The sequence below is a fragment of the Marmota marmota genome, unplaced genomic scaffold, assembly GCF_001458135.2.
Source record: "Marmota marmota marmota unplaced genomic scaffold, marMar, whole genome shotgun sequence".
In the NCBI taxonomy this organism is placed as follows: domain Eukaryota; kingdom Metazoa; phylum Chordata; class Mammalia; order Rodentia; family Sciuridae; genus Marmota; species Marmota marmota.
In genome coordinates, this window is record NW_025999943.1 from 5,103,802 (window position 1) to 5,126,553 (window position 22,752).

Sequence of the window (22,752 nt, forward strand, 5' to 3'; positions counted from 1 at the left end):
CCCATAATGTCTCCAAAGATATAATGAAAGTGAAAGTACAAAAATCCCCGCTCTCTCCTTTTCTACGGAGGAGCGTTCCGTTCTATGAAATCCCCGCTCTCTCCTTTTCTACAGAGGAGCGTCCCGCTACTTACTTGCGGATTCCCACTTACCTGGGAACTTACTGGTGCACCACCCTGACTGCTGAAAGTTCTGGATCCTGGGTTCAAGGAATATGTTCCCCGTACGGGCCACCAACTGTCGCGACCCCTCGCCGGCAAGGGAAACACAACACAGGATTCTTCTTTCAACAGTTTATTCAGGCCTTGAGTCATGTATCATCTTCTAGTGCCCGCGCCCGACACACCCAAGCACAGCTTAATAAAGCCCCCCGCATCCCAATCCTAAGCCGCTACGTGGATCTCTCTCATAGGGTGGTAAGGGATTACGCGCTAACTCTCCATAAAAGGAGTTGTTTATCACAGGCCACAGTGGAAGCCGGCGCCATCTTCTAATGGCGGCCACGGTCTATAAGAATGGCTTACCACAAAGAAATACAATCAGTCAACAAATATATGAAAAACCAGTCAACATCACTATCAATTAGAGAAATAAAAATTAAAACTACTCTAAAAGATTTCATCTCTAGATAGAATAGCAATTATGGGGCTAGGGTTGTGGTTCAGCAATAGAGCTCACCTAGCATGTGGGAAGCACTGGGTTCAATCCTCAGCACCACATAAAAATAAATAAATAAAATCAAGGGCTTTTATTTGTTATTTTAATTTTTTTTAAAGAATGCAGTTATCAAGAATATAAGTCACAATAAATGTTGGTGAGGATGTGGGGGGAAAAGTGAATTCATACATGGTTAGTGGGACTGCAAATTTGTGCAACCACTATGGAAAGGAGTGTGGAGATTCCTTAAGAAAATTTGAATGTAACTGCTGTTTGACCCAGTTATCTCATGCCTTGGTTCATACCAAAAGGACTTAAAATCATTATAAGCTAGTGATGCAACCACATCAATGTTCATTCATAATATGCTCAATTCACAATAGCTACACTATGGAACCAACCTAGATGTCCTTCAACAGATGAATGGATAAAGAAAATGTGATAAATATACACAATGGACTATTACTCAGCTACAAAGAAGAATGAAATTATTGCACTTGCTGGTAAATGGATGGAGGTGGAGAATATCATGCTAAGCAAAATAAGCCAATCCCCCCAAACCAAAGGCAAATTTTCTCTCTGATATGTGAATGCTGACTCATAATACGTGTGGGTGGTCAGTGGATTGTACAGGGGGGAGTGGGGAGAATGTGAAAGACAGTAGAATGAATCGGACATAACTTTTCTATGTTCATATATGAATACACAACCAGTGTTACGTAACTCCACATCATGTTCAACCACAAAAATGGGAAGTTATACTCCATGTATGTATGATATGTCAAAATACATTCTATTGTCATGTATAACTAAAAAGAATAAAAAATTAAGCTTGTGGTTAAAAAATAGACAACAAATCTAAAAATGAATGACACAATTTATTTTGTTCTAAAATGTGTGGCACAGTTTAACAAATTCATATGTATTTAACATTATTTACTTAAATAGATTATGAGAACATTTTGATATAAAGAAATTCAAAATAAAAATGATCTGTTTAATCTATATAATTTCAATGTAAAATTTAATTCAAACTTATTTAATTTTTGGTGCTGGGAGTTGAACTTCAGGGCATTGTGCAAGATACGCATGAATTTACCATTGAAATACAAACTGAGCCTCTTAAATGTTAAAATAGTATATAAGAATGGAAACTGGCCAGTTTTATAGGAGATAAAATATTGTTAACCTGAATAATGGTAATATTTCAATATTATGATTGTAATTTAGGAATTAAACAGGTAATTTAAATTTTTGGTCACAAAAATATATTTTAACACTATAATATAACTAGCCAAATATAATCTGTGTTTTTTCAATACTTTAAACAAGTTCATAATGTAATAATTAATTTTTAAATGTTTACTAAACACTAACACATTAAGCAGAAAGAAACAAACAAAATATTTCTCACTAAAATAAATAATTTTTAAAGCTTGATCAAATGACTAAAGAAAACTAATCTTGAAGTTGTTCTCTTTTGCTTGAGTTTATTCCTGAAAATTAAGGTGTATTTTAACAATGACTCAAAAATTAATGAAATATTTAAATTTTCCCACATCCTAATCCTGAGAGAATCATAATGAGGAAATAAGGATTAAACATCATTTCTGCATTATTAATGCCTAGATTCACCACATTATTTAGAGGAAGAGAATATTATTGATTAAAAGATTAAATATGCATAAAATTTTTATGCTTTTAATGTTGCCAACATTCAATATCATGTTTATTTAAAGATTGAATAGACCATAGTGATTATAGACTGCATGTTTTTGACTGCTTTTGAAATAAAGAATGACTTTGCCTCCTTATAGAATGACACATGGTTCTTACTTTTTAAGATTGCTAAACCAAGTTAAATGAATGAACGAATGAACAAAGCACAGGCAATACAAATTGTATACCATAAAATAAACCTAATTGATCTGAAAAGAAATTTAGGGAATCAAAAATGCCAATACTAAAAAGGTCTAATGTAATTATAAAATCCAGATATTTGTAGTTGACAAATCTTGTTAAAAATAAAGATAAATCATTCTATATAGAAAACTTTGTCATGATTATGTAGGATCTTATATTCAATAAGAACACTTGGAAAATATGCCCATGTTGATATATAAGAGATCCTAAACATTTTTCTTTGATTTCATCCAGCAGATGAAAAATGGTTTGGAACACTGACTCTGTCTAACCACCTGGGACATTTCATGAAGTCATTAACCAATGCCTTAGAACTTTTGTACTCAGTCCTGTAAAATAATTAGAAATGAGCTTTAGAAAAATCTATCATAGTTTTCTTTTTTTAATGTGAAAAATCATTAGATTTTAGATTCAATTTTGTTTTTTCTTGAGTATAATTTAAAAAACATACTATTAGCCAGGCGTGGTGGTGCATGCCTGTAATCCCAGCTGCTCAGGAGGCTGAGACAGGAGGATCCTGAGTTCAAGCCAGCATCATCAACAGCAAAGTACTAAGCAACTCAGTGAAACACTGTCTCTAAATAAAATACAAAATAGGACTGGGGATGTGAGTCAATGGTCAAGGACCCCTGAGTGCAATACCCAGTAACCCCCCTGCCAAAACAAAATCTCCCCTTAAGCAAACAAACAAACAAACAAAAAACACTATCTTTGTCTTTAAATATTTCATTTTATTTTCCATCTTTACTCATGCTACCTCATAATATGGTGAGGTATTTAACTTATCCAGAGATTATCGTTTCCAAAATTGTTTATCTCAAAATCATAATAGAAGACTCTTTTGTGAATCATAATTTTTTTGAGTTTTATCTTTGGTGTTCTGAGTTTTGATGCTTTGATTTTTTTTTTTTCCAGGAACAAATGATTCCTAATTTACTTTGGTTCTTATCAGCTAGTCTAATGTTTAAGGAAGAATTCCATAGCACTTTCTCAAGGCAAGTGTGCACTTAATATCTGAAATTTTGAATTAGTGAAAAACCTATCCAAATTTTTATTTATTGGCATAAACATAATTGAACATACAAATGTCATAAACACTATTTTTATGTCATTTCTTGATACCTGAAACCCAAAAGCGACTGTACCACATAGTGAATGAGGTCAAAGAAAGTTGTTACCAATCATTGTTAATGTTTTCTGAAAAATATTTTAGGAATGATCTCCCATGTGTTTGATAAAGGTCTAAAGTATGACATTTCCAAGTCAGTACACGTGAGTTTTAAATAATGTAGCATCAGCATATTTGTATTGCCTTTGCCCCTACTTCTTTGAGAAAGCAACCTTGCTAATAAATATTTTCTCACACAAATTGACCTTTTTTGATTAATTTTACTGAAGTGAGTCACATGAACAATGTTGATCTAAAAATCCTTTGGGAAAATGTTTAAAGTTAAATTGTCATTGGGTGCTGAAAGAAACGAAATTGATATAATAGAATGACTTAACTCTTTACATTAGATTCTGGCTCACAGTGACTTCAGATTAGTGTAAATGTAAAAATTCTCCAAGTTGGTAAAACACCTTTTCAGTGAATTCAGTGACCTTGTGGCTGCATAAACTTTCTCATAACCCTAAGGTTTCATTTATGTGGTCTATCAATTATAATTTTGATCTGAGGAGTTGTTTCATAACTGAGAATGTTTTTTTAATGATACATAATTCAGAGAAGGGGGTGTTATTTTCTTTTGCTTCATGGTTGGAGGGATTCTCATTTAAGAAAATTGGTTGGATTTTCATTTTCTTTTTTCTTCTTTATGGAAGACATTTATGGAAGTTTCTTCTATTTTCTCTTCATTTTGCAATACATTATTTTTACAGTTCAGCAACACTAGGTTCAGAGTACCAGGTATTACCACTTCTTACCATATCACCATGAACTACATACTTACTAAAGCAATTTTCATGGAATGTTTCATGAAATACCTTAAATATTATTCAGATAAATAGTTTATTTGTGGAAATGTGTTACTTCATAAACTATATTAAATAAATTGAATTTTAATACAAATAAAATTATACCCATCTAATCTGTGCTTAATAACTTAAACAGAAAACAAAGAATGTGGCTCAGCAACAATTTATTCGTTAATGTCTAAGAATTTATTTTTAACCAGGTATTTCATAATTTTTTTCTACGTGTAAAATTATAAAGTGTTTATAAATAAAGTTAAAATTCAATCTGTATTTTAAAAAGGTAATTAAGATTTATTATAGCAGTGTAGGAAAGAACACAGTGGTAAAGAAAATATGAACTCTACTAAGCAACTTGAAAGTACTTCAGTCATCTTTTTTTGGAGGTCAGGTTGAAGTTAACTGTTGAAAACTCTCTATTGATGACTTTATTAATAACAAGTTACTAACAAGTCTCTAATGTTCATCCATATAGTAGACTATTGCTTAGGTAGCAATCTTATAATACCATAGTATGATGAAATTAATGGGAGATGAATATGAAGAGCAATTTGCTAATAAGGGATTGCATATTTAATTCACATGCAAGCTCAGCTAAGTCAAAGCTTAGGCTAAACCATGAATAAAATATAGGCAGTAGTCTAAACAACTGGAGAGGTAGCAGGAAAAAATATTACATTTGAAAGGGAAGAAAATTTCAGGTGAAAGAAGTAAGAAGGAACATGATTCAGGGAACTACAAGTATTCTTGACCATTTTAAGGACAGTGTACATAAGATGGAGCAGATCATATTACTAAACAGGACTTTTGAGTCACTTTCTACATCTTTGGAATAAAAAGAACTATTAACAGTCACCTACTTTACATTTTGCAAATATAAGTTTGATAACAACATGAAAGTTTTTCTTGTGATATAGAGAAAGCAAACAGCTTGAACCATTAGTAGATACTGTCCTGAAGGGCAGGCTTCCTCCCAGATTTCTTAGCTCTGATGATTTCTACTCTAGAGTATTGGTGCTTCTTACTTTTCTTCTTCCAAGGAATTTTATTTTAGGAGTCTTTTCATTGTTTAATGAAAAGATGTGATGTCCCCTGAAAGCTCATGTATGGAACAATACAAGTGAATTAATCCATGATGGGATTAACTGGGTGGTAACTGGAAGTAGGTGGGGTGTGGCTGGAGGAAGTGGTTCATTGGGGGCATGGCTGTGGGGTATATATTTTGTATCTGGAGAGTGGAGTCCCTCTCTCTGGTTTCTGATCATAATGCTGCTTCCCCCTGCCACATTCTTCTGCCATTATATGCAGCCTCACCTTGAGCCCTGAGGAATGGAACCTGCTGTATATGGATTGAAACCTCTGAAACTGTGATCATGAAATAAAGTTTTCCTCCGCTACAGTTGTTCTGGTTGGGTCATTTTAGTCACAGCAGCAAACAAGCTGACTAAAACAGTAAGTATGTCTTGGTTGGATCCAGTTTTTTACTTTGTCACTCAGACTGCCTGTTAAGATTATCAGTTTCTTCCATATCAATAACAAAATGTACAGGGATGTTAAAAAATATGATGCCCTTAACTGGTTATGGACAATTTTATTAAGTCATAATTCTAGAACATAAGTCTCTTTTAAAATTTCAGTATCTACTTTTATGATAATGATTCATTTATCCTTTCCATACCAAAAAAAAAAAAATGCCAACTTCTTTTAAAAGAACAAAACAAGTGTTCATCATAATGTGTTCATCATTACTTTGATACACCAACTTTCTTTTTTTTCCCTGTAAAAATTGTTTAATCCCAGGCCAATCTGAATAACAATATACTTACCAATATTCAGCTCAGTTCATTTGTAGTCAAGCTGTGGATGGATAATAGTATTTAATGAATGAAGAAATTAAGATTTAAATAAGACAAGTGACTTTAATGATTCCCAGCAATTAAATTACAGAGTCAAGATTTAAACCTGATTTTCTCTTATGACAAAAGCAATTTCATTTCTGCCTCTATCACATGGTTCTTATTATTTCTCTAACAACTCTACTACAAAACTTGTCTCACAAATAGGAATTTAGGTTCCTTCTTTATTTGACTGAATTATTCCTTCTTATTCTACAATACCCAATTATTTCTTTTCTAAACTGGATCTAAAAGTGAGAAGGACATTCTGGGAACTATAATTATATTAAACTTTTGGCAGTAGAATTTATGAAGCCTTGATTCTAGTAATTCTAGTTATTTGTTTGATTTATAGTTTGAACTTGGTGAGTTAAAAATATAAAGCATTTTGTGTAATTATTTATTCAGTTATGCTCTGTTCAACCACAGTTCCCTTTCTTTGATAAGGTACCCATAATGTTCCCCTTTCCTCCTCAGATCCACTCTCTACCCTTTCCCCACACCATCTCTTCCCTAGAGAGTGTGAGTTGTCTGGAGTAAATTGTGGTGTCTGTTGACCTCTGGCTTCCAGTTTGGCTGATGGAAAGCCAGACTGAATATCACATGGAAAGAAGAAAGAGGATCCAAGTATTTTTTTTTTCCTTACTCTTACATCTGCCTGAAGGTCATAGGTCCTCCTTTAATGGCTTTTTCCTAGGCTTTCTTTTGAGTCCTAGTAACCACTCTCTGCTCAGGCTTGAGAAGCTAACAGTCGTGATGCTGTTTACCTAGACTCTCCTGTTCTTAATTCCACTATTCTTTTTTTTTTTTTCAATAACTCGTTAATTGTGCATTATTAAGTTCTCGTAAAATAATCCTGAATTAATGTAGCAGAATTTTTTCTCTCAGGCTCCCGATTGATAAAATGACATGGCAAATCTTTCAACTCTCTGACTATTTGCCTATATTAAAATACCTGCTGTTATTCAGCTTAAATATAATTAATTTTGTCCTTAGTCATGTTAGGTAGGGAAGAGAGAAGAAAATGACAGGTACTCTTCTGAAGTATTGTCCTTTACTCTTGGTTGACTATTTCCTTGTTTAATACAACTGGCCACAGTGAAGAATATCATCTACATTCTGCCCCTCTGGTGGTGCGAAGACATGACATTTTCTGGGGTCCTTTGGTGAGAGGAGGGGTTTTGCTAAAGAAGATCCTCTCTGGCCGCACTTCCAACAACTTGTAGGAAGTTGTCACTCCAAACACTCTTGCTGCTGGAAGCTTCTGGCCCAGCACGTATGTCAATTTCTCCTACCCACATCCTTTATTGATGTGGAAGATGTGGGGGTGAGAATACTCAAACGCTATCATATATTAATAACTTTATGATCAATGATTTCTTCTCTTGCCTCCAGCTTTTGTTACTAATCCTAGAAAGTGTGAGTAGACTTGCTGCTTCAGAAGAATTTAGTAAGTTCTGCAAAAGGTATTTTCCCACATTATTTTAAGTTTTTGGTTTTGAATGTGGCATATTCAAAGAGTTTTTATCTTTACCATGGGACTTACTTGCTACTTTTGAAGCAACAGGAAAATCTCTCCTTATCATAAGATCACGTCTATTAAAACTGAATATACAATTTATTACAGTCCCTCAAGGAGTATGTATCATATGAACAACATATATACTTCTTTCCATTGATGATGTATATAAAAATAATGTGTGATGGACCACTGAGTATGATGATTAATGAGTCAAATGGCCAGGGAAAAAAACTGCATCGCTAGTATAGTCTTGGTGATAGATGTATGAAATATTTAAACATTTCTCTTTGACATGTATTTAAAATTTTTCATAATAGTTTTATAAGTGTTACAGTTCAAAATAAGTATATATTTCAACAGAAGGCCACATTAACGGTCCTCTTCCTAATGTATCTACCACAAAATCTAAATTCCTAAATTGATCTAGCCCCTGCCTAACCTGCTGTAATGCTGCTGCCACAATATGCTCTAATTACATTGGAAATTCTCTTAGTCTTCCTGAAAGAGCCAAGTTATTTCAAGTTGAAATAACTTGTAATTTGGCCTGCTGGGAATTCCTTGTCTTCCAATGCTCTTTTCCCCATCTTTACATGGCTTGCCTATTTTCACCCTAAATAACACCTTTCAGCATGGTCTTCTGTGGCTAACATCTCTCAAAACACTTCCAACATTCACAAGATTCTTGCTCAGGGCATCCTATTTACTCCTTTCATAATTCATATCACTGTTTTTAAATAGCTCTGCCATACTTTCAAATGTATCAACCTTCTCTGTTTTATTCAGATTTGTATATCTATAGTGCCTGGTATATAAAAAAGTTCTAAAAATGCTTGTGGGTGATGAAATAATTTGAATAAATCTAGCTCTTAGCTTTCAAATAAACAGTAGGGTGGGATTGAGAGAGAGTCAGAATAAGACCCACTCTCATATTCTTTTTACCATGAAGTTCTAGTGAAACACCGTTTTAGGTTCTATCATCTTAATGTTGGGAAAGATTTGAACAAATATCATCATTACCTCTGAAATGTTTTGTATTTGTTTAGATACAGTGTAATTGCTAATAAAACCATCACAGGTGTTTTTTAATGTCTTTATTTATTCTATTAATTAAAAGTTAATTCACGTCTTCAGGAAACAAACACAAACGAATTCCCACTAGAATGTTCCGTTGTAGTTTTAGCAAATACCAAAGAAATCAATCAAGGAAAGTGGTTTAGTTAAACCTTCATTTATAAAGCTATAATCAATCTCATTTTCTAATCCCTTTGTCAGGAAGAACAAATGTTCAATTTGTTTTCTGACCACTTGCCCAAGTACCAAACACCTGTACTGTGTAGATACAGCATTAATCATTCCACCATTTGTCTATGTCTTCTCTCAGTCTCTGTTTATCTTGCCATTATCATTCTCAGCTTACCTTCTCAAGGTTTTTTCCTATGGCATAAAAAATGTTTGCATTTGATGCAAACTATATATTCACAATAAAACACTACACTGATGAGATCATACTCTTTCTTATTAAGGATCTTTATATATATCAAATATTTACACAATTGGGACAATTTTGTTATATTCAGTTAGTAAAATACTGTGCTTAAATATTTGCACATATTACATCATACATAAAAGTTAATAAAAGTAAAATCAAGAATTAACTGAATAAAATTGTCTGAAACTGAAGTCTATGACCTTGAAATCATGAAGGAAAAAATCAACTGTAAAAACAAGAACACAAACAACAAGCTAAAAAACAATGAAAAAAAAAAACAATGAAATAGAGCACATAAACAGAAAGAGCAATGTGAATTGATAGTAAGAACAAAGGTAATTATGTGTTGGGAGTGCAAAATGTAGTGTGAGAGAAACTCAGGAGAAAAGAGATCTAGGAAAATGAAAAGATAATACAGAGGACTGAGAAAAAGGAAGTATGTTTCAAATGCATCAGATCAGAAGCAAGAAGTAAAAAAATAAAGATGAAAATCATTATGGAAAGAAGGTAAAAGAGAGATAGTAAGATAGAAGAAAAAATGAAAACCAGAGAAATAAGTAAAGTCTAAAGGGATACTAGATAAAAAGGAAAAACTATTCACTTAAGAATGACTGAACATACTCATTATAACCACTGCATGCTCTAGGATACATAGCCAAGTCCCTGGCTATTACTGATATGCAAGAGCCAATACTCATAAATTTCTAGAGAAGACTGACAAAAAAAATAAAATAAAATAAATGAGAAATGAAATCAATTGGTGAAGAGAATATGCTTCCAGTTATAGTCATGGAGGCCATGTAGGAGAAAAGCCCCGTAGTTCTAGTTCTTCTTATCTTTCAATAGTATAATGGCACATTTGACATTTTATGCTACCTACTCCAAACCTTTTCCTTTGACCTTACAAATTAAAAAAAAAATGATTGTGCCTAACTTCAGTGATTACTTTCCAACTTTCCTTTCAGATAGGGTGTCCAAGAGAATGAACTGTGAACAAAGAGAATAAATCAGCTGTAGTTCTTTATAGGACAGAGGCAGTGTTTTCACTTGCTTCGAATGGATGAACAATGTAGCTAGCATCTTCTCTTTATCCTTCCTTCTTACAAAAAGAGGCCACGATAAATGGAATTGCAGTAATGATCTTGGGCCCACTGGAATTGCTACTGCCAAGTAGCTGAACAAACACCAGCAATTTCTTAACTGTGAACCTTTTTGTAAGAAAAATGAACTCATTTAAGTAAATCACTATTACTATATCAATTGAAATTAAACATATTCTAAATAAAGTGGTGGAAATCTAGATTATGTTGTCATTTATTTTTCAATGTTATTTGAAATTTTATGTGTTGCATATACCATGATACTATTTTTAAAAAACTAAATGTGTCTGCAAGACAGTTCCTGAGCATGGATACCAAAACTCACTCTATCTATTGGGTCCTTTTGGCAAATAATGCAAAATTTACCTTTCTAACAGAATGCTTTTCATTCAAAGTGTCTCCTTGTGAAGTGTTTTAATAATTCTAAAAAAAAAAAAATCCTATGTGGATAATTTTGTCCTTACTTACATAATTCTTTTATAATAAGCTAAGTTTTTCACATCTGTACAAGCCTACATTGAAATGAAAACTTGGGGTCACTTTGAAGAATTTGAAGACACTGCATGGTGCAGAGAAACAGGAGGCAGGAATAAAATGAAAAACAATTTCTAATCCAAACTGGGATAGGAAATGTCATGCCATGTATCAGTGAAAATTTAAATATATATAACTGAAGATATGTTAGCATGTACAGTATATCAGTTAGATATATAATAAAATGTACATAATTCCCATTAATATAAATTCAGTATTTGCCTATATAATTACTTTCACATATCCCATGTTGAAGAGCCAGTATATAGTAAAACTTCAAATATAAATGCATGTATTGAGAGAAATTGCCTCATATTTATAATCAAGATTCTGGAACAAAAAGTAGAGAAAGGCAAATAGCATTCTTGTGAAATGCTACCTTCACAAAGTTTATTTCTTCATAGTGTTCGATTAGTAGATTAATTCTGGCTTATATATAATCATTTCACCAGTCTGAAACGATTTCTTAAATTGCATGTTAGCCATTCTGATTTTGTGGTGTTGTTTGAGTTACTTTTAATTTATGTTAAATTTTTTAGACATTATTTATAATTACCCTGAACATCTTGCACTATATAATTTTAAGGAATCTGTAATTTGTGGACAGTTCTGTAATATAAATAAATTCTTATTTCTTTTTTGAACATGTTGTTTTAGTTATACTTTGATGTCAGATAACATAGTGAGTTAAGTGTTTCTCTACAAATGTATTTTTGTATTTTCTCAAGTATAATGCCATATTTTATGGACAATCTCTTTCCTATGCCTGTTCCAAGCTGATAAGTACAAAAATTGTTCCCATGCTTTTGCATTTGGCAATAGTTTTCCTTCATGTCCACAAAGCAACATTACAGTTAAAAGCCAGAGTGAACATTATTCTATTTTCTTAAGCTTTGTCCAGAAACAGAAATAAACAAATCTAGTATTTGTCCTTCACAGTTCTACAGCATTCCATGGAAATTATGCATACTCAGAAAATAATCTAGAGTTTTATTTCTCTAGTTCCATGTAAACTCTCATAAAACTCTCATATATATATATATATATATATATATATCTGGAATTTAATTAGAATTTGAAATACCTATTTGTTATATTTACTGTGCTCGTTCTGCAACAATTTTCTGTCAGCCTAAAGGCCTCCCTTCTGGAGTTTGTTCTGTGATTCTGGAGCTGGGTCTATACTATATTGCCATCTTCCTTTTCCATGATTCTGTCTATTAGAAACATTTGAAGCAAAGAGGGGGAAAAATAAATAATCCTGTCTCTAATCTGAGTCAGCATCACACCAGCTATAGAGCTCAGCTTCTGACTTCTTTTATCACTACTAGAAAGATCCATGGGGGGCCCCTCAGAGCTACTCACACCAGCCAATCACATTGTTTTGCTGTTCTGAGTATCAGGACTTAGATCTAAGCACCATCATTGCTATGATCTTTTCAGAGATCTGAGCACTAGCTATGTGGTATGTTCCTTGAATTCTGATCATATATCATGATGATTAGTTAGTTCATATGGTCTGAACAAAATGTATATGTTGCAACCTCATCCCTAAAACGAGGGTACTAGGAGGTGGGTTATTGGAAGGTTATTAGATCAGGAGGATAGAACCCTCAAGAAATGTATTAATGGCCCCAAAGAACTGCCTTGGTACTTACGCCAAATGAAAACAACAAGATGATGATTTTTATATACCAGGTCGTTGACCCAAAATAGACACAGAATCTGCTAGCACCTTAATCTTGGACTTCCCAGCCTCTAGAACTGTGAAAAATACACTTCTGTCCTTTATAAGATAAGCTGTTTATACTATTTTGTTACAGCAGCTCAAATGGACTGAGATTAGTTACTTCCTACAGTGCAGAATCTTTTCAGCCTAGAGGTGGTAACTTCTCCTTGCAATTAAAAATATCAGTTATCTCAGAATTCCCCTTTGTAACTTTTCAGCTATATTACATATATCACTAATTCTCCATTTAAAGTCATTTCTGATTAAATAATCAGTGTGGTTTACATACTCTTAAATGGACTTTAAGGGCTAAAGTATTTGGTAGAGGGAATAGGTTTTAATTCCTCACCCTATAGCAAATAAGTGATCTAAGGTAGATGCTACCTCAGCCCATTGGAACAAGTAACATGATCTGAGAAGTGTAGAGGGCCAGAAGGATTTCCCTTCAGTTGTTAATATGGTGAAGATCTGGGCAGGACTGGCATGTGGTGGGAAGCAAAACAGTTGGCAGAACCCTGAGCCTGATTATAAAGACACAGTGACTGTTGCAAAGTGAGAACAAGCTTGTTGCTGGTACTTGTAAATAGGTCCAAAATAAGGATCTGCAAAGCAGAACCACTATGTCAATGTCAATTCCAGCCTGCTGTTATGATTTTGTTTATTTTTTTAAGTTTTACTGAAACCCTGCCAAACTCATTCCATTACATAAAATCTATGAATGGTTTTGGGCTATAACATAGTTGCATTAGAGATGCAATAGCCTGGGAAGCCTGAAATATTTATTATCTGGCCCTATACAGAAAAACAAATACCTCACTGACCCATTATGTTAGTTTCTAAAGGTTTCCATAACAAAGTACCCAGAAGAAAAATTTCCAGCAGGTAGAAGTTTGAGATCGACATGTAGGCAGAGCCATGCTCTTTCTGAAAGCAAGAAAAGCATCAGTTTTTATGTTTCTTTTCTAGCTTTAAATGAATCTCTAGTTTGTTTTGGCATAATTATAGTCTTTAAATTGTGTTCTCTTCAGGTATGTATGTGTGCAAATTTTCCTTCTATAAAGATTCTCATCAGGTTAGATTAGGAGTCTGCCTTTCTCCTGTATATCCTACTCTTAATTAATTGCCTCATTAATGACCCTACTTCTAAACAAGGTGACATTCTGAGGTAACTGGGGATTAGAAATTCAATATGTAAATTTTTAATATCTTAGACTCCTCATCTAGAGAAATTATCTGAATGCTATGTGTCAGGCAATATATTCATTTGTTTCTTAGCAATTTGAAAGGGCAGTTGTAATTTATACCTCACACTATTCAGTTTATATTAATCTAAAATCATCCCCCAAGATCCAGTCAGCTATAGCATGGATAAAGAAGCAATTTACATGAAGTTGTGATGAGAATCACTAAGCCCTGCATCTCTGAAGCCTTTAACAGTGGCACCAAGCTTGGGAAGTCCCACAGGGAAGTGGCATCACATTGGGTTTACTTTACCAGTACAAGAATCATTTTCAGGAACTTCCACATGGCTATTCTTAACCTAATAACTTACCCTCCTGTCAGAGAACCAGACAAGAGGATTCCACAAATCTCTGAATATAACTATATTTTTAGAAACTAAGTCCACAGCAACAGGTTTTATGCAGATGCACTGAACACATTTAGAGATGAACTTGGGTCAAAGCTGCCTTTTTGAACTGACTTTCATAATTCCTAATTTGACCAATGAACCATAATGTTAATTTTGGTATCCAAATCCTGGTGTCAAACCAGAGTCAATATCTAGAAATCTACCAAAGGTTTTGTTTTTGTTTTTGTTTTTATCCTGTCCAATAAACACACGCACACACACACACACACACGCATACACACACATACACATACACACACATACACATACACATACAGAATGATTTTTATAAAGGTTGAAATATTTATAATTAATATTTTTAAAGAAACTCTGGCATACCCTTCAAAAAAATTGAAAACTGAGTCAGAATCTTTGTCCAATGTTGATCCAAATAAAGATTCTGTTTTACAAATAAAACATTTATGTAAAGTAGATCATTGATAATTTAATGAACTGCCAATCTACTGCACTCTTAAGATTCTGTAATTAATTAGCATCTATCAAAGATCCCTCAAAGAATATCGGTTATCACTTTTGTGTCTGCTGCCCAGTATAGAACAGATCTCCTTCTGCTTTGTCATTTCAGTGTTTCCTTGGGCCTGTGGCTTTCTAGGGTCTATCATCTTCACAGTAGAAATGGAAAGGAAGCCCCTGTTGGTAGAGACCCTTCCTGTTCTCCCAGCCTGTTGTGGGGAACTGCTGCTGCAGAGCATTTCCCTGATGTGGTCCTTTCTATTCAGTCATGAATTACTAGTGCCTTAGGGAAGAGGATGTTCTCTCCTCCCTCTTATGGTATATTATGAGGGAGCAGATGGCATATGATACATCTATTACAACATTCCTCTTTTCCTAAGATTTTGGATTTTCCCCCCTGTGGGTTATGTAAGATAATTTCTGGTATTTTAGTCTCACAATTGGCAACCATGAAACACAGACTTCAGTCAACAAGTTATTACAGCAGGTTTAACATATTAAAGGCAGAACATCTGAGTGTAGCCATATCAACAAATTTGGCTCCACTCAAATAATACATTCTGTACTTTCAAAAAACATCCTTAGAATGCATTCCCACATAATCTACAGGTTGTAATAATACAAATCAACCAAATCTGAGTCTTTTTGTTCTGGTAACACCAACTCTTTCTTTACTGTTTCTTCAGCTATAATAATAGTAGTTGCTTCCTACATTTTGGATTATTTCATAACTTTCCATTTGCTCTTTCAGATTTTCAGCATCATCTGTGTAATCAACTTATGTATTAAATTCCTTCTATTTGACATATACCTGTTGTTTATGATTCCTGGCAGGACACAAAGTAATTGAGTCAAAGATGAATGTATGTAGATAGAAATATTAAAATAAAATTATTAGGAATATGCAAAAATAGTTTTTGTCTTAGTGACGTTGGTTGTTTTTAATATTGACCTCTAGAATATTCTATATTGATAGGGAAATTAATTTAATGATCATTATCTGCAAATGAAAATTGGTATCACCCTATTCAATTTTCCATCAAGTAGAGAAAAATCTCATATAATTCTGATTCCCATGTTCATTTTCCACTATCAAAAAGATACAAATTTAGGCTAAGTGTGGTGGTACATGCCTGTAATCCCAATGGCTCAGGAAGCTAAGGCAGGACAATCAAGAGTTCAAAGCCAGCCTCAGCAAAAGCGAGGTGATAATAAGCAATTCAGTGAGACCCTGTCTCTAAATAAAATAAAAAATAGGAGTGGGGATGGGTCAAGTGCCCCTGAGATCAATCACCGGTACCCCCCCAAAAAAAAGATAAAAATTTAGAAAATTTCTTTTAATTCTTAACTTCTGTTCTATCCCTTAGATTTAAATAGATAAAGGAAGTCCACATAGCAGATAGCTCTTTAAATATCTGAATATAGTTTTGGTCTAGGACCTTAACACATTTCCCGTTATAGCTCTGAATGTAGTATTTTAATTTCCTCAATAGAAATTAAATCAATTAAAACTAAATTTGTGTTATATAATGCTACAGATATCTTATGACCACCCCTCCCACATGTCCACTTATTAAGGAATGTTCATTACAGTATTGTGTCTCTTTGGAGTGCTGAGAATATTCTGGGGCTAGATAGGGTGATGGTTGCACAACATTGGGGAGCTACCATTAGGAGCTTAGCTAGAGATTCAAGGTGTTGGATATGCTGATAAAGATAACCTGAAATAGGCCAGTAAATCTCAGATAATTTAAGAGAGAGCCTAACCCAATGAAATCAGCTTCCCCACTGTTCCACTCTTCCCATATAATATTGCTGTAACAGGGTTGGATGGATCAGTTTAGACCTGAGGCTCATTTCACAGCCTTTCCTCCTTGGGGCCCAATATAAAGCTCCTGTAGTTTTAAGAACCAGAGACCCGGAGAGAGGATGGAAGAAAAACTAAAAGAAGAAAAGTGCCACATACTAAATCAGAGGAGAACAATTTCTTCGATTTTTCCCTCTGCCTGAGGAAGACCTCTGCTAAAGGACTCCATAAAAAGGCTTCTGAATAAAGGCATCTGGTCCAGGCATACAGATATGCTGAAGTATGTGGTGGCCAAGGGAGACTGCGTCCTTGACTGCAGCTCCCTTAAGAGATAGCAGTGAACTGGTGGTGCCCTAAATTGGCTGGGGGAAAAGCAGCCTTTCTCCTTGAGGCTTGACAGGTAAAACTTTCTATTTGCCAATAGTTGGGTGTGAAAAATCAAAGGTAGAATTTTTTTGCCAAGAGAAAGCGTCCTTGCTAACTGCCACAGAATACAATTCTTTAATATGTTTGAAATATTAACGTTCCTGTCACATGCATTTCACCACAATCAAAAATATCTTTAGCCTGATGTGGTGGTGCATGCCTGTAATCTCTGGGCCTAGGGAAGATGAAGCAGAAAAATTGAGAGTTCAAAGCCAGCCTCAGCAACTTATGAGGCCCTAAGCAACTCAGCAATACCTAGTCTCTAAATAAAATTTTTAAAAAATGAGGGACTAGGGATGTGGTTCAGCAGTTAAGTACCCCTGAGTTCAATCCTTGGTACCAAAAAGAAAACAAAAGCAAAAACAAAAACAAAAACCAATTCTTCAAAAATAGACAAATCTTGAAGTGTATGAAGTTGGGAATAGAAACATATTTAAGACGTTCTCCTTCTCCTTAATAAATAGTTGACATAATAGAAGATATGTACTATGGAAAACCTCATGAGTAGTAAACAAAAAATAAATCAGTAATTCATAATAGGACAAGAATGATCTTAATATATCATAGACATGAATATGATAGTGATCTTTATAAAATCTCTCAATGTCATCTCATGGACTTTGGATGAACTCCAATTTCCTCAGGTGGTTAAGGGGTCCCCTCGTGTCCTAGCTCTGCTTCAGTCCTGTGACCCTCCATTCATCTCATCTCTGTTTCCAGCCACTCTGCTGGAACTTTCATCAGTTCCTATAGTGCATGGCACTCTCTCCTCTGGGCCTCCTCAATCTGCTAATCAGTCTGCCTGGCAGATTCTTCTCTATTTACTTGGCTAACATCACATTATCTATCAGTTCTCAGTTTAATATCAGTTAATTACATAGATTGTCCTTTCTTGCTTGCTAGATTAAGTGGAATTACATTGGTTTTACAGGACCTCTATTATAACCCTCACTAATGTTGGTTTTAGTTATGCAGTTAGCATCTCTTTTTCCAAATAAAGGGTAAGTCTCATGACAACAGGGTCTGAGTCTGCCATATGCTCAGTGCCTAGTAATGAGCGTGGACCATTTTAGACAGAAAGCGTACCTGTTGCATAAATCAACATGTATCATTAGAAGGGATTTAGCCAAAGTTTTTGGTAATATATGAGAAATATTAGGTAACTTATGATAAAGAAAATAATTTGCTTGAAAAAAGGGAAATTTTTTTTTAGCAAGAAAAGTGACATTTGAATTAGAGCCAGAGAGATAAGGGAAAGAATGCCAGATGGACAAAGCAGCCTTCTCCCTGAAATGGATAACACAGAAATAAGAAAAACAAGGAAGGGAGAACAAATATAGTTTTCTGTCCAAGAGCACGAAAGAATTATAAGTGTTTGTACTGGACAGACTTTTGTGACATTCCATCAATTGTGACCTTTGTGACTTTAGAAATTCTCTAAAATATTTCCCTATCTTGGATTTCTCTAATTTTTTTTTTGAATTGCCCTTTTTCTCATTCCTAGGGTTTTACATCTTATTCTATGGTTATTGTTGACTTAAAAAGTGTTTTTTTTTATTTTATTAGAGTATAAATTTTCAAAATAGTTTCTAATTATCTTCTGTATTTCAGATGAGACCATTGTGATATTTCCTTCTTCATTTTGTATAAAATAGAAAATGTCAAAGACATCTACAAATTTATAGAGACATATGACCTACCCAAACTAAATGGGATACATGATTTAAACAGATCAGTTTCAAGTAATGAAATAGAAAACGCCTACTAACCAAGAAAAGCCCAGGACCAAATGGATTCTCAGCTGAGTTCTACAAGACCTTCAAAGAAGAATTAACACCAATACTCATCAAAGTATTCCATGAAATAGAAAAGGAGGGAACCCTTTCAAACTCATTCTATGAGGCTAATATCACCCTGATACCAAAGTCAGACAAAGACACATCAAGGAAAGAAAACTTCAGACCAATATCCCTGATGAATATAGATGCAAAAATTCCCAATAAAATTCAGGGAAATTGCATATAAAAAACATATTAAAAAGATAGTGCACCACAACAAAGTGGAGTTCATCCCAGGGATGTAGGGTTGGTTCAACATATAGAAATCTATAAACATAATAGATTTTAACTTCTCAATCTATTAATAGTAATCATATTAATAGAATTTAAAACAAGAATTATATGATAATCTCAATAGATACAGAAAAAGCATTTGACAAAACATAGCACACCTTTATGTTAAAACACTAGAAAAACTAGGGGTAGTAGAAACATACCTCAACATTGTAAAAACTGTATATGCTAAATCCAAGGGAAACCTTATTGTAAATGGAGAAAAATTAAAAGCATTTGCTCTAAAAACTGAAACAAGACAAAGATGTCCTCTTTCACCACTTCTATCCAACATCATCCTTGAAACTCTAAAGAAAGAAATTAAAGGGATACAAATAGGTAAAGAAAAACTCAAACTACCAGTGTTTGCTGATGACATGATTCTATATCTAGAAATCCAAAAAAATCCACCAGAAAACTTCTAGAACTAATAAATGAATTCAGCAAAGTAGCAGGATATAAAATCAACACCCATAAATCAAACACATTCCTATACATCAGCGATGAATCCACTGAAAGTGAAATTAGAAAAACTACCATTCACGATAGCCTCAAAATAAAATAAAATAACTGGGAATCAATTTAATAAAAGAGGTGAAAGACCTCTACAATGAAATCTACAGAACACTAAAGAAAGAAATTGAAGAAAACTCAGAAGATGGAAAGATCTCCCATGCTCCTGGGTAGGCAGAATTAATATTGTCAAAGTGGCCATACTACCAAAAGCGTTATACAGTTTAATTAATGTAATTCCTATTAAAATCCCAATGACATTCTACATAGAAATAGGAAAAGAAGTTATAAAATTTATTTGGAAAAATAAGAGACCCAGAATAGCTAAAGCAATCCTTAGCCAGAAAAGTGAATCAGGAGGCATCACAATGCCAAAACCTTAAACTATACTACAGGGCTATATTAACAAAAGCAGCATGGTACTGGCATCAAAATAGACTTGTAGACCAGTGGTACAGAATAGAGGGCACAGACACAAACCCACATAAATAAAGTTATCTCATACTACACAAGTGTGCCAAAAATATTCCCTGAAGAAAAGATAGCCTATTCAACAAATGGTTATCGCAAAACTGGAAATCCATATATAGTAAAATGAAATTAAATCTCTATCTTTCACCCTGCACAAAAATCAACTCAAAGTGGATCAAAGACTTAGGCACTAGAACAAAGACCCTGCACCTGATAGAAGAAAAAGTAGTACTAAGTTTACATTAGTACTAATGACTTCCTTAATATGACTCCTAAATTACTTCCTTAAAACAACTCCTAAAGTGCAAGAAGTAAAATCAAGAATCAATAAATGGGATCTATTCAAATTAAAAAGCTTCTTCTCAGCAAAGGAAACAATAACTTGAGGAGAGAGCCTACAGATTGGGAGAAAATCTTTACCACATGCACCTCCAATAAAGCATTAATCTCTAGGATATATAAAGAACTCATAAAACTTAACACCAAAAAACCAAATAGCCCAATCAATAAATGGGCTAAGGAATTGAAGAGACACTTCACAGAAGAAGAAATACAATCGATCAACAAATATATAAAAAAGTGTTCAACATTTCTAGCAATTAAAGAAATGTAAACCAAAACTTCTCTAAGATTTCATCTCACTCCTGTCAGAATGGCAATCATCAAGAATACAAGCAACAATAAATGTTGGCGAGGATGTGATGAAAAAGGTACACTCATACATTGCTGGTGGGACTGCAAATTGGTGCAAATATTGTGGAAAGCAATATGGAGATTCTTCAGAAAACTGGGAATGTAACCACCATTTGACCCAGCTATCCCACTCCTTGGTTTATATCCAAAGAACCTAAAATCAGCATACTGCAGTAATGCCACCACATCTATATTTATAGCAGCTCAATTCACAATAGCTAGATTATGGAATCAACCTAGATGTCCCTCAATAGGTGAATGGATAAAGAAAATGTGATATATATACTCAATGGCCTATTACTCAGGTATAAAGAAGAATAAAACTGTTGCATTTGCTGGTAAATGGATGGAGCTGGAGAATATCATGCTAAGCAAAATAAGCCAATCCCACAAAACTAAAGGCGGAATGTTTTCTCTAACATGCGGATGCTAATTCACAATAAGGTGGGGGGGGGCACTAGGGAAGATTAGCATTCCCTTAGATTAGGTAGAGGGAAGTGATGGGAGGGGAGGGGAGGGGATGTTGGGAAGGAAAGGTAGTAGAATGAAGCAGACATTATTATTGTATGTATATATGTGACTTCATGACTAATATGATTCTAGAACATGTATACTCAGAAACATGAGAAGTTATATCCCATCTATGTATGATATATCAAAGTGCATAAATGCATTGTACTGTCATATATAACTAATTAAAACAAATTAAAAATTAAAAGAAAAAGAAATGCTATTCACCATTAAAAAAAAAAAAAGTCTGGTATCTTTCACTTAATCAGTGCTTTCTCAATGATCCAAATCAAGTATGCAGTTAGAATTTGTTTGCTCTTGTTATCAGCAAAGTCACTCCTGGTAATTTGCTTGGGCAATTGATCTTTGCTGTGAGGAACTTTTCTGGGCTCCAGAAGATAGTTTGCTTTCTTGGCCTCTGTATGCTGCTTGCTATTCACCCTCTGTAGTCATTGTGATGACCTCCAAAACTCACACAAAGCTAAACAATATCTTCACTCCTCATCTCTGGAGGAGGGAGAGATACCTCTCCCACTTGAGAAAATTTTAACTTCTCAAAAAAATTAGGAAATAAATGCAAAAAAAAGTTTTTTGATGTGATTTTATAATAACATAGTCAGCTGAATTTTTTTATTATTGCTATTTATTTTCTTGGCTCAATTTTTGATAGTGCTAGAAAAATAAAATCACTTATCTGACCAATTGACTAAGAACATACATTATTAGCAGATAATTTCTTTAGAAGCATGCTCACCATGACAAATGGCCTTACTCCATTACTCCATTTACGTTTATTTAGAAATACAACTTTTGAATTAAGATACAATTAATTAATCACCATCTTTAAATGAGTATATTTTTTGTGCTCATCTAGCTGATATTAAAGAAGATAAATTTTAAATGGACATTTATAATGCCAGGCTACATCTATAAAACCTACCCTGTACATTTTTTAAGAAGTTTTGTTTCTGTATCTATATTATGGAAATTGTATAAATCCACTGGCATATTTCAAATACTCCATGTTTATATTTCTGTTTTGTTCGTGCACATGTTAAAAGTAGTTTTAAGTAAGTCCCATACTTTTTTGGTGAGAACTTTCCTATATTTCCATCATTTTTCTTTTTTCTATATTAATACTGCACTCTAGATCCCACTGTATTTTATGAAACTGTTTCATCTCAGTTTTTTTTTTTTTTTTTTTTACTTTCTCCTCATATTTTACCTTAAGGCCCTTTGGAGCAGTAGAGTTTATCTCTCCAATCAATAACTTAAGGTTTTCATAAAAGCACTCTCT